Below are 13,804 nucleotides of genomic sequence, written 5' to 3'. Positions count from 1 at the left end.
CGGATGACGAAGGCCATTCCTTTCTTTTACCCTGGTGGTGTAAATTTCCGTTCCCATGTCCAGAAAATCCCTGGATACAAGACATCTTCCTTGGTCTGGACTGGCTTTGTAGCAGCCTTCTTTATCATCAGTTACCTTTAGATGGCCCTATCTCCGTCACCCCGTTCAGGAGGCTCCACCATAAGCCCCTCCTCTGGCGAGGATTTCCCACCACCTTTAGGTGAGCCCACTTTCTTGCATCTTGTGGAGTTGAACCGGTTTTCTACTAGGTGATTGATTTACCATGACCCAGGTGTCCCCCTTTCCTGTATGTTGATGGTATAGCCCTGACCTTTCCTGACAGTTTCTGGCCATCAGAGTTCCTTGAATTAATTTTCCAATTAATAGGTAGAAACAAAGGCGGATCATTGCCACATAACCCTGAATCAAGTGTACCCCCCACCCAAGACTCCACAGCCTTCTCCAGTTAATAAGCATTAGCCTCTCCTATTATAGTGTCCTTTCTTCCACATTGCAAGGACTTTTTATATTTCTTCTAAAACTTTCCCTTTTTGATGGTAGTTACAGGTTCATCTTCTTCCAGTGAGTGATAGATAATTGGCCTAGTCAACACTCAACTTGTTACCCTTTGGTGGGTGAGAGCTATTCTAAGCCATCTACTTCATCCTTTTAGAGAGTTTAAGAAACATCCTTACTTTGTGATACAAAAAAACAAAAATGGAGTTCCCACTGTGGTGCAGTGGGTTAATGATCTGCCTTGTCTCTGTGGAGCTGTGGGTTAGATCCCCTACCCTGGGCAGTGGGTTAAGGATCCAGCATTGCTGCAGCTGTGCCATAGGTCACGGCTCTGGCTTGGATTCCATCCAGGGAACTTCCATATGCCTCTGGGGTAATTGAAAACTATAAAACTAAAATCAACAAACTGTTTCTATATATAACATACCAATATACAATAATAAAGTATATAATTATATATTACATTATATAGTAAAACATTTATATATAAATTGTATATAATTATACATAATGTATATGAAATATAAACTATATATATAATTTTTATAAAATATATATAATTTTTCCCCCAGACATGGGTCCTTGGAGAGGTTAGAAAGATCTTTTACACCAAGATTTCCCAGTTTAATATCACTAAATGACTTTTTTAATGTTTAATATTCACTTTATGTTATTTTTATAATACACTGATTTAGTTTTCTCATCTGCATTTTCAGGCTGTTGCTGTAGCCTTTTCTTTCCCTGCATGAACCCTTAGGGTTTTCTGACCTAGGCTCCCAGGTCACTTGATGGACTGGAGGGATGCTGCTGTAAACATTAGTGTACAAATACCTGTTCATATTTTAGCTTTCATTTCTTTTGGGTATAGACTTAGAAGTGGAATTGTTGATCATATGGTAATTCTATCTTTAACTTTTTGAGGAACCAACATACTTGTTTTCACAGTGGTGGCACCAGTTTACATTACCACCAGCAATGTGCAAAGGCTCCAGTTTCTCCACATCCTTGCCACATCTTTGTGCTTTTCTGTTTTTTTGTTTTGTTTTGTTTTTTACTTTAATAGCCATCCTAATTGGTGTGAATTAGTTTCTCCTTGCAGTTTTGATTTGCATTTCCCTGATTAGTGATGTTAAGGATTTTTTTCCTGTGATTATTGACCATTTGTATATCTTCTTTGGAGAAATGTCTATTTATGTTCTTTATTGAGTTTTAAATTGGATTGTCTTTTTTTTCCAGCCGTACTAAGATGTTATTAACATACATATGTAAGATTAAGGTATAGAGCCTGATGATTTGATACAGAAATATATGGCAACATATTTTCCACAGTAAGGTTAGTTAGTTAACACCTTAATCCCCTTACAATATTACCATTGGGGGGGGTGGAGTGATAACATTTAAGACTTATTGGCTCAGCAGGTTAAGGATCTGGTGTTGTTGCTGCGGTGGTTTCAGTTGCTGCTGTGGTACAGATTCGATCCTTGGCCAGGAACTTCCACATGCCACAGGCATGGACCAAAAAAAAAAAAAATAAAATAAAAAAGATTTACTCTCTTAACAAATGTCAAGTATGTAATACAGTGTTGTCAATTATAGTAGGCATGCTATACATTAGATCTCCAGAACTCATCTTATAGTTGCAAGTTTGTATCCTTTGACCAATATCTCCCCATTTCCCCCATCCTCTGGCAACCACCCTTCCACACTGTTTCTATGAATTCATTCTTTAAGAGTCTGCATGTAAGTGACATCATATGATATATGTCATTCCCTGTCTGGCTAATTTCACTATCATAAAGCCCTTAAGATAAATCCATATTGTTACAAAAGGCAGGATTTCCTTCTTTTTATGGCTGAATAATATTTGTGTGTGTGTGTGCATTTTTCTTTATCTCCATTCATGCATCCATGTCTCGGCTATTGTCAGTAATGCTTCAATGAACATGGGGGTACAGATATCTCTTCAAGATAGTGATTTCATTTCATTTGGATATGTACTCGGAAGTAGGATTGCTGGATCATATGGAAATTCTATTTTTAATTTTTTGAGGATCCTTCATACTGTGGTGGCTGCACCAATTTACATTCCTATCAATATTGCCAAGGGTTCCCTTTTCTCTACATTCTTGCCAACACTTTGTTGTCTCTGGTATTTATAATAATAGCCATTCTAACAGTTTTAAGATGACGTCTCATTGTGGTTTTAATTTGCATTTCCATGATGATTAGCAATGTTGAACACCTTTTCATGTTTCTTGGCCATTTGTAATGCCCTGTGTCTATTCAGATTCTCTACTCATTTTATAATCATATTGCTGTTGTTTTGCTATTGAGTTGTATGAATTTCTTATATATTTTGGATATCAGCCCATTATCAGATAGATGGTTCGTGAATATTTTCTCCCATTCCAAGGCTGGCTTTCACATTTTGTTGACTATTTCTTTTTGGAACAAAAGCTTCGCTTGTTGATTTTTACTTTTATTTCTTGTGCTTTTGTTACCAAACTGAACTTGGGTCTGTTTGCCTGACTTGCAGCAAAGCCAGTCAACTGATATTTGGTTGTGATGAAGGTAGGTACAGTGTTTATTGCAGGGCCAAGCAAAAATGGACGCTCATACTCAAAAGACCCAATCTCCCTGATGGCTTTCAATGAAGGTTTTGTTTGTTTGTTTTTAGGCGTCACCCACAGCATATGGCAAGTTCCTGGGCTAGGGTTCAAATCAGAGCTGTAGCCACCGGTCTACACCGCAGCCACAGCAATGCCAGATCCTTAACCCACTGAGCAAGGCCAGGGATCAAACCCACATCTTCATGGATACTGGTCGGGTTCATTTCTGCTGAGCCCAGCAGGAACCCCCTGGGGAAGGGTTTTTAAAGGCAACATTACAGGTGAAGTTTGTAGGGTGTATGATTAACTGGTAGACATTCTTCTGATTGGTTGATGGAGGGGTAATAGGGTGGTATTCTGGGAATTAACTTTATCATCCTTCTGGTTCCAACCTTTCTGGGGTCTATGTGCTTGTGCAACATGCAGTTAATTTCTCCCATCTGATAGGGGTTTTTTTTTTTTTGGTCTTTTTGCTATTTCTTTGGGCCGCTTCTGCGGCATATGGAGGTTCCCAGGCTAGGGGTCTAATCGGAGCTGTAGCCACTGGCCTACGCCAGAGCCACAGCAACTCGGGATCCGAGCCGCGTCTGCAACCTACACCACAGCTCACGGCAACGCCGGATCGTTAACCCACTGAGCAAGGGCAGGGACCGAACCCGCAACCTCATGGTTCCTAGTCGGATTCGTTAACCACTGCGCCACGACGGGAACTCCCTGATAGGGGTTTTAATACCTGCAAAACAACTGAAGAGTATGACTTGGGGTATTTTCTATAGCCTTTGAAGAGTAACTGAAGGCCTTTGACTTTGTTTTATGGGTAAACTATTATTATTTTCTCTTGCTTGACTGCTTTCCTTTGTTGCTGCATTTCCTCACTTTTCTGATTACCTTTGTTCTTTGGAAATTAGGGGAAGTCTAGGAGGCTAAAGCTTTTATAAAAACAAAAGGCAGGGGACATGGTGTGGAGGGAAGCCTTTCTCTGGAGAGGCTCCATAGGGTCCTGCTCAGTTTCACTTTCAGAGTCATACCTAAAAAATAATTGCCAAGACTAATGCTGAGAAGCTTTTCCTCTCTGATTTATTCTAGGAGTTTTACCATTTGGGGTCTAACACAAGTATTTAATCCATTTTGGTTAATTTTTATGAGAGGTCTAAGATAGGGTTCCTTTTTCTGCATATGAATATCCAGTTTTCCTAATAACATCCATTCCCCACTGAGTAGTCTTGGCTCTCTTGTCAAATATTAGTTAACCATATATGTGTGGTTTATTTCTGGGCTCTTGATTTTGTTCCATTAGTCTACATGTATGTTTTTGTGCCAGTACCATACTGTTTTGATTACTATCAGTTTGTAATAAAATTTGAGATCAGAAAATATGATACCTCCAGTTTTGTTCTTCTTTGTCAATATTTCAACTATTTGGAGTCTTTCATGACCCTTTGGAATTTTAGGATTGAATAGATTCTTCTTCTCTTTTTCCTTTTTTGCTTTTTATGGCCAGATATGTGGCATATGGAAGTTCCCAGGCTAGGGGTCAAATCAGAGTCATAGCCATCAGCCTATGCCACAGTCACAGCAACATGGGATGGCAACATAGGATCCTAGTTTTGTCTGTGACCTACACCATAGCTCATGGCAGTTCTGGATCCTTAACCCACTGAGCAAGGCCAGGGATTGAACCTGCATCCTCATGGACACTAGTCAGGTTCATTACCACTTAGCCACAGTGGAAATTCCAGGATTGATTTTTCTAGTTCTGTTTGAAAAATGCTATTGGAATTTCGATAGAAATTTCATTGAATTTATAGATTTAATAGTATGAACATCTTAATATTCATTCTTCCTCCATGACATTGCATATTTTTCCATTTATTCCTGTCTTCTTTGGTTTCTCTCATCAATGTCTTATAGTTTTCAGCATATAGCTAATTCACTTCCTTGGTTTATTTCTTTATAAATATTTTATTTTATAATACTGCAAATAGATTCTCTTTCTTTTTTAGACACTTTGTTACTACTATATAGAAACTCAACTGGTTTTTGGGGTTTTTTTTAAGTCTCACTTTATTATTTTATTTTATTTGTCTTTTTGCCTTTTTCTAGGCCCACTCCCATGGCACATGGAGTTCCCAGGCTAGGGGTCTAATCGGAGCTGTAGCCACCAGCACACACCAGAGCCACAGCAACGTGGGATCGAGCCACGTCTGCGACCTACACCACAGCTCATGGCAATGTCAGGTCCTTAACCCACTGAGCAAGGCCAGGGATCAAACCTGCAACCTCATGGTTCCTAGTCGGATTCGTTAACCACTGCGCCACGACGGGAACTCCTCAACTGGTTTTTGCATGTTGATTTTGTATCCTTCAACTTAATTTATTTGTTCTAATAGTTTTTTGATAGAGTCTTTAGGTTTTCTAAATATGAGATCATATCATCTGGAAACAAATATGGTTTTACTTCTTCCTCTCTAACATGGGTGTCTTTTATTTCTTTTTCTCACCTACTTGCTCTACCTAGAATTTTCAGTACTATGTTGAATAGGAGTAGGGAGAATGGTCACCCTTGTGTAGTTCCTGATCTTAGTGGGAAAGCTTTCCAATTTTTACTGCTGAGTATGATGTTGGCTGAGTGCTTGTCATATATGGCATGGCTTTTATCATTTTAGGTATGTTCCTTCTATACTCATTTGGTAATCATTTTTTATATTGAAAGAATGTTGGATTGTGTAAAATGCTTTTTCTGCATCTATTGAGATGATCATATATTTTTATCTTTCATTCTATTAATGTGGTGTATCACATTTATTGATTTGCATCTGCTGAACCATATTTGCATCCCAGAAATAAATTCCACTTGATCATGCTGTATGATCCTTCAATGTGTTGTTTAATTCAGTTTCCTAGTATTTTGTGAAAATTTTTACATGTATATTCAGGAGGAATATTGGTCTATAATTTTCTTTTCCTACAGTGTTTTTATCTGGCTTTGGTATCGTAATGCTGGCTTGGTAAAATGTTTGAAAATGTTCCCTGATCTTCAGTATTTTGGAAGATTTTGATAATGAATGTTGTTCTTATTTAATTGTTTGGTAGAATTCACCAGTGAAACCATTTTGTCCTGGGCTTTTGTCTTTTGGATTATTATTAATTTTTTTTGTCTTTTTTTTTGCCTTTTTTTGGGGGGTGGGTGGGGCTGCATTCGTAGCATATGGAGGTTCCCAGGTTAGGAATCCAACAGCTGGGTCCTACAGTAGCGGGTCCTATAGCTGCTGGCCTAGCCACAGCCATAGCAACACAGGAGCCGAGCTACGTCTGCAATCTACACCACAGCTCATGGCAATGCCAGATCCTTAATTTACTGAACCAGGGATCGGACCTGCAACCTCATGGTTCCTAGTTGGATTTGTTTCCTCTGCACCACGATGGGAACTCCTGGATTATTTTTGATTACTGATTCATTCAGTCTTCTTACTCATTATTGGTCTGTCCAAATTTTTTATTTCTTCATGATTCAGTTTTGGTAGGTGGTATGTTTCTGGAAATATAGCCATCTATTCTAGGTTACCAAATTTATTGGCATATTATTGTTCATTGTATTTTCTCATGATCTTCTATTTCCCCTCTTGCATTTCTTATTTTATTTATTTGACTCTTCTTTTTTTCTTAGTAGTATAGCTAAAAGTTTGTCAAATTTTGGTGATTTTTAAAAAATTAAACAATCCTTATATTAAAAAAAAAAAAATACCCCGAAAGACAACCTACAGAATGGGAGAAAATAATTGCAAACAATGCAACCCACGAGGGCTTACTCTGCCAAATATACAAACAACACATACAACTCAACAACAAAGAAACCCAACCAATCCAACTGAAAAACAGGCAGAAGACCTAGACATTTCTCCAAAGAAGACATACTGTTGGCCAGTAGGCATATGAAAAAATGCTCAACATCACTAATTATTAGGGAAACACAAATCAAAACTACAGTGAGGTACCACTTCACACTGGACAGAATGGCCATCATTAACAAGTCAACAAATAACAAATGCTGGAGAGGGTGTGGAGAAAATGGTACCTTCCTTCACTGTTGGTGGGAATGTAAATTGCTACAACCACTGTGGAACACAGTATGGAGCTACCTCAGAAAGCTAAATGTAGAACTACCATATGATCCAGCAATCCCACTCCTGGCATATATCCATGCAAAACTACAATTCAAAAAGATACATGTACTGACATGTTCATAGCAGCACTATTCATAATAGACAAGCTGTGGAAACATCCTAAATGTGCATCAGTAGATTAATGGATTAAGAAGATGTGGTACATATATACCATGGAATATTACTCAGCCATAAAAGAATGAAATAAATGGCATTTGCAGCAACATGAATGGACATAGAGGTTCTCATACTAAGTGAAGTAAGTCAGAAAAAGAAAGACAAATACCATCTGATATCATTTATATGTGGAATCTAAAATATGGCACAAATGAACTTATCTACAAAACAGAAAAAAGACTCACAGACCTAGAGAAAAGACTTGTGGTTGCCAAGGAAGAGGAAGAGGGAGTGAGATGGGCAGGAAGTTTGGGGTTAGTAGATACAAACTCTTACATTTAGAATGGACAAGCAATGAGGTCCTGCTCTATAGCACAAGGAACTATATCCAGTCTCTTGGGATAGACCATGATAGAAGACAATATAAGAAAAGGAATTGTATATACATATGACTGGGTCACTATGCTATACAGGAGAAATTGGCACAACATTGTAAATCAACTATATTTTAGTAAAAAAAATCATCTAAAAAACAATTCTTAGTTTTGTTAATATTTTCTTTTGATTGGGAGGTCTCTATTTTATTTATTTCTGCTTTGGTATTTTTTAATTACCTTCTTTTGCTAATTTTGGCCTTTGTCCTTCTTTTTCTAGTTCTTGAGGGGTAAATTTAGGTCATTAGAGATTTTTCCTTTTTTATTATTTTTTTTATTTTAAAGATTTTAATTTTTTTCCATTATAGCTGGTTTAAAGTGTTCTAGAAATTTTCTACTGACAGCAAAGTAATGCAGTCACATGTACATATATACATTATTATTTTATAAATTTCAATGATTTTTAGATTTTTCTTTTTTTCTTTTTCTTTTTAATAGTGTCATTTATCACTATAAACTTTCCTCTTAGAACTGCTTTTGCTGCATCCCATAAGTTTTGGTATGCTGCATTTCCATTTTGTTTGTTTTAAGACATTTTTAAACTTCTCTTTTGATTTCAGTTTTGACTCTAGTTGTTCAGAAATGTGTTATTTAATTTTGAGTTTCATATAATTGTGATTATAATTGGTATGATTTCAGTTTTTTAACTGAGTGAGACTTCCATATGATATATCCTGGAGAATTTTTCACCCATTTCCCCTTTTAGATCTGTTAGTATTTGCTTCATATATTTAGGCACTCCAGTGTTGGGTGTGCATGTGTTTATGGTTAATTGATCTCTCTGATGAATTGGCCCCTTTATCATTATATAATGACCTTCTTTGTCTCTTGTTACAGTTTTGACATAGTGATTATTTTCTCTGATGAAAGAAAAATTTCCTGGCCTGCCCAGAAAAATAATTACCAGGATCGTTTTCTCAATCATTATCATTCATTGTACTTTAAATCAAATGAGTTTGTTCTTCCTCTTCCTTCTTTTCAACAGTGGTTAGTGAATGAATAAAACACACCCCTGTGAAGTCTGTTCATCCTCTCCTCAAACCCAACTACAGTCCACTGAAGGAAGTGGCAGACCCCTTCCCCAAATAACCAGAGTCCTAGTGGCTGAGCAGACATATGGTCCTTGGCGATATACTCAACATGACCGTTTTCCTCACAAGAAATCACTGAGAGGGCACTTCTTCCTGTGGTTGCTGTTCAAGGGCATGGGCTGGACTCATGCAGAGCTAGGTACCATGTATTTGGAGTGAGTGTCATAGACAAGCCATGACCACATGGTGTGGTAGGGATGGAGGATTTCCTTAGGACAAGGCCTGGTCAGATGGCGAAGGGTAAAAAATATCACTATATCACTCTGTCCTTTTTGGCTTCTTCCAGAAATAGGCTCTTAGAATGTATGTACTGACAGTTTTTTTTGGGATGTGATTCCAGGAAGCACTGATGGTAAGTGGGGCCGAGAGGTGTAATAAAGTGTATGATGTGCTATCAAGCCATTTGTAGGGGTCTGGCCTTCATTCAGGAACACGCCTCAGAGCTACCTGCACCCAGGGAAGGAACTGGAGTACATACTTAGTATCCAGAGGCAATAGGTGTTGGTGCTCCTGGCTTGTCCTGGGCATGTACTGAGGATGCTCTAAGCCCAGAAAAAGACCTTAGCAGAGACACCTAATAAATTTAAATAAGTTGCTAATAAACTTAATAATTTGCTAGTCTGCCCATCTTCTGAACAATCTGTCATAAGTTATTTGTTGATTATTTTTAAGTGGTCAGTTTTCTTTCTGTTACTTATAAGCTCCCTGGTGATACATATGTACTTGCCATTGCCATTTTGTTGATTGTTTTCCGGTTTTTCTCCCTTCTTTTCTTCTTCCTTTGTGGTTTGATAGTTTTCTTTAGTATTATTTTTGGGTTCCTTTCTCTTTGTTTTTGTGCCTCTATTGTAAGTTTTTGATTTGTGGTTACCATGAGATTCATGTATGTTGACCTATAAATAGTTCTACTTGCTTTATAAACAAATAGTCATTTTGTCTCTAACTTTTGCCATTTTAAAATATGATATGACTTGGTGGGTCTATTTGGGTTTAACTTATTTGGAACCCTCTGTGCTTCCTGGATTCGACTGTCTGTTTCTTTCTTTAGTTTCAGGAAGTTTTCAACCATAATTTCATCAAATAAATTTTCTGCTCCTTTCTCTTCTTCTTCTTCTGGAACCCCTATACTTTGAATATTAACAGGCTTTTTTTTTAAAATTTATTTTCCCACTGTACAGCAAGGGGGTCAGGTTATCCTTACATGTATACATTACAATTACAGTTTTTCCCCCACCCTTTCTTCTGTTGCAACATGAGTATCTAGACATAGTTCTCAATGCTATTCAGCAGGATCTCCTTGTAAATCTATTCTAAGTTGTGTCTGATAAGCCCAAGTTCCCAATCCCTCCCACTCCCTCCCCCTCCCATCAGGCAACCACAAGTCTCTTCTCCAAGTCCATGATTTTCTTTTCTGAGGAGATGTTCATTTGTGCTGGATATTAGATTCCAGTTATAAGTGATATCATATGGTATTTGTCTTTGTCTTTCTGGCTCATTTCACTCAGTATGAGATTCTCTAGTTCCATCCATGTTGCTGCAAATGGCATTATGTCACCCTTTTGTGTTGCCCCCAGAGTTCTCTTAAACTGTTCTCATTTTAAAATATTGTTTTCTTTTTGATGTTCTGATTGGGTGATTTCCACTAATCTGTCTTCCAGGTCACTCGTGTGTTCCTCTGTTTCACCTAATCTGATTTTTTTTTCTTTCTTTTTATGGCCACTTGCAGGATATGGAAGTTCCCAGGCCAGGGGTTGAATTAGAGCTGCAGCTGAGGCCTATGCTATAGCCACAGCAAAGCCACAGCTGAGCTGCGTCGCTGCATCTCCTAACTATGCTGCAGCTTGCAGCAATGCTGGATCCTCAACCTGCTGAGAGAGGCCAGGAATTGAACTTGCATTCTCACAGAGACTATGATGGGTCCTTAACCCACTGAGCCATAATGGCAACTCCCTAATCTGCTTTCAATTCGCTTTAGTATATTTTTCATTTTAGTTATTGTATTCTTCAGCTTTGAATCATTTCTTTCTTAGAGGAAAAGTGGGAACATGCCAACATTTTAGAATTTGAGATTTTACAAATGGTTCTGTGCAGAAAATGACTGTTAGGCCATCTGGCTGAAGTTTAGGGGATGGATCACAGAGATAACTGGTTAGAGTTGCTTCCATTTCCTCTGCTGCAGGATGGGGGAGACAATAACACTTAACATACAGGGTCATCCTGTGAATGAAGTAAAGCCATATATGTACCGAATTTTGCTTGCAGTAATTGTTCAGTGAGGGTCTAGTGTTATTGTTAATTACCTCCACAGAAACCTGTGTGTGTGTGTCATTGTCTTCATTTGAGAGATGAAGAAATTGAAACCCAGAGTTGAATGACTAGTCTAGAGTAATGAATTCTTAGCAGAGAAGAATCTAGAACTCAAATCTACCACTGTACCTCAAACCTATGTGTTTCCACTCCCCAAGAATCAGTCAGGCTGCTTGTAGGCAAGTGAGGACAACCTAGGTTGCTCCTGCATGACTTAGATACTGGCTACTTAGGCTGGGCCACTGGCCAGATTTGTAACTAGATTTGCAGACTTTAGGGGAAATCCTTTTTTCCCCATGTACCCAGACTAAGCTGCCCACCATGATGAGAAATTTTTCCAACACTACATTGTTCAAGAGAAGGAAGAGGCAGAGAGTGTGCACTCTGGGTAAATCTAGCCTTGCTCCAGCAAAGACACATCCAAATATTTTTGAATATTAGGAATGATATCTTTTCTATCATTTTTACTTTGTTAAAACAATATTCACATTATAATTTTGTAAGCATTATTTATTGATGAACCCCATAGTGTGCTATGATTGTTTCCATCCTTGTATAACTTTTCAATTTTCCTGGAATTAATCATTACTTTTTTTTGGTCTATTTTTCCATATTACTCGTAACCTCTTCAATGAATATGTAAACAATATATCTGTATATTTTCCACATGGTCAAATGCATTCCTAGTCTATTAATAGCTTTTCTTTTTTCTTTTTGGATATCTTTTCTCTGGTACTCCCTCTTCTGCTCCTGTGGGTCCTTGCTTTGCCTTAGGTCTGCTGCTCAACACTTGCACTAGTTTCTTTTAAATATTATCTAGAAAATTCCCTTAGCTTCTCACCTGCATTGTATCAGTTTTCTCTTTCTTGGCTAGTTCACAGATTTTGCTGGAATCTGTACTCTAATAGATTCTAAGAGGTACATTTTTGAGATTTTGACTGTCTAAAACAATTCTGTTCCACTCTTAGATTTGACTAATAGTTTGAGTTCTAAATTCTAGGATGGAAATAATTTTCCTGTAGAATTATAAAGGCGTTACTTATTTTTCTTCAGTTTTCAAATCCTTTGTCACCTGTTTATTTTGTTTCTTTCTAGAAGCTTTTAGCATTTTTCTTGTGGTTTTGTTCTCATTTATTGTGCTCTGGGTTCTTTTTTTTATTTTTTTGTTATCATTATTTTTTAATAGTTATTTCCCCAACACAATTTTTTTTCTACTTTACAACATGGAGACCCAGTTACACATACATGTACACATTGTATTTTCACACATTATCATGCTCCATCATAAGTGACTAGACAGAGTTCCCAGTGCTACACAGCAGGATCTCATTGCTTATCCATTCCAAGGGCAATAGTTTGTATCTGTTAACCCCAAGCTTCCCAACCACCCCGCTCCCTCTCCCTCCCCCCTTGGCAACCACAAGTCTATTCTCTAAGTCCATGATTTTCTTTTCTGTGGAGATGTTCATTTGTGCCATATATTAGATTCCAGATATAAGTGATATCATATGGTATTTGTCTTTCTCTTTCTGATGTATTTCACTCAGTATGAGAGTCTCTTGTTCTATCCATGTTGCTGCAAATGGCATTATGTCATTCTTTTTTATGGCTGAGTAGTATTCCATTGTGTATATATACCACCTCTTCCGAATCCAATCATCTGTCAATGGACATTTGGGTTGTTTCCATGTCTTGGATATTGTGAATAGAGCTGCAGTGATTATGTGGGTGCATGTGTCTTTTCTAAGGAAAGTTTTGTCCAGTTATATGCCCAAGAGTAGGATTGCTGAGTGATATGGTAGTTCTATGTATAGATTTCTAAGGTATCCACATACTAGTCTCCATAGTGGTTGTACCAGCTTACATTCCCACCATCAGTGCAGGGGAGTTCTCTTTTCTCCACACCCCCTCCAGCACTTGTTATTTGTGGACTTATTAATGATGGCCATTCTGACTGGTGTGAGGTGGTATCTCATGGTAGTTTTGATTTGCATTTCTCTAATAATTAGGGATGTTGAGCATTTTTTCATATGCTTGTTGGCCATCTGTACATCATCCTGTAGAATGGTATTCAGGTCTTTTGCCCATTTTTCCACTGGATTGTTAGCTTTTTTGCTGTTGAGTTGTATAAGTTGCTTGAATATTCTAGAGATTAAGCCCTTGTCCATTGCATCATTTGAAACTATTTTCTCCCATTCCGTAAGTTGTCTTTTTGTTTTCTTTTTGACTTCCTTTGCCGTGCAAAAGCTCTTCAGTTTGATTAGGTCTTATTTTTGCTCTTATTTCTGTTGCTTTGGAAGACTGAGCTGAGAAAATATTCATGATGTTGATGTCAGAGAGTATTTTGCTTATGTTCGCTTCCAGGAGTTTGATGGTGTCTTGTCTTATACTTAAGTCTTTCAGCCATTTTGAGTTTATTTTTGTGCATGGTGTGAGGGTGTGTTCTAGTTTCATTGCTTTGCATGCAGCTGTCCAGTTTTTCCAGCAATGCTTGCTGAATAGACTGTCTTTTTCCCATTTTATGTTCTTGCCTCCCTTGTCAAAGATTAATTGACCATAGGTGTCAG

The sequence above is a fragment of the Sus scrofa genome, chromosome 15 (genome assembly GCF_000003025.6).
Source record: "Sus scrofa isolate TJ Tabasco breed Duroc chromosome 15, Sscrofa11.1, whole genome shotgun sequence".
Lineage (NCBI taxonomy): Eukaryota > Metazoa > Chordata > Mammalia > Artiodactyla > Suidae > Sus > Sus scrofa.
The sequence above is the reverse complement of the archived record's forward strand: the minus strand, read 5'-3'. Positions refer to the sequence as shown.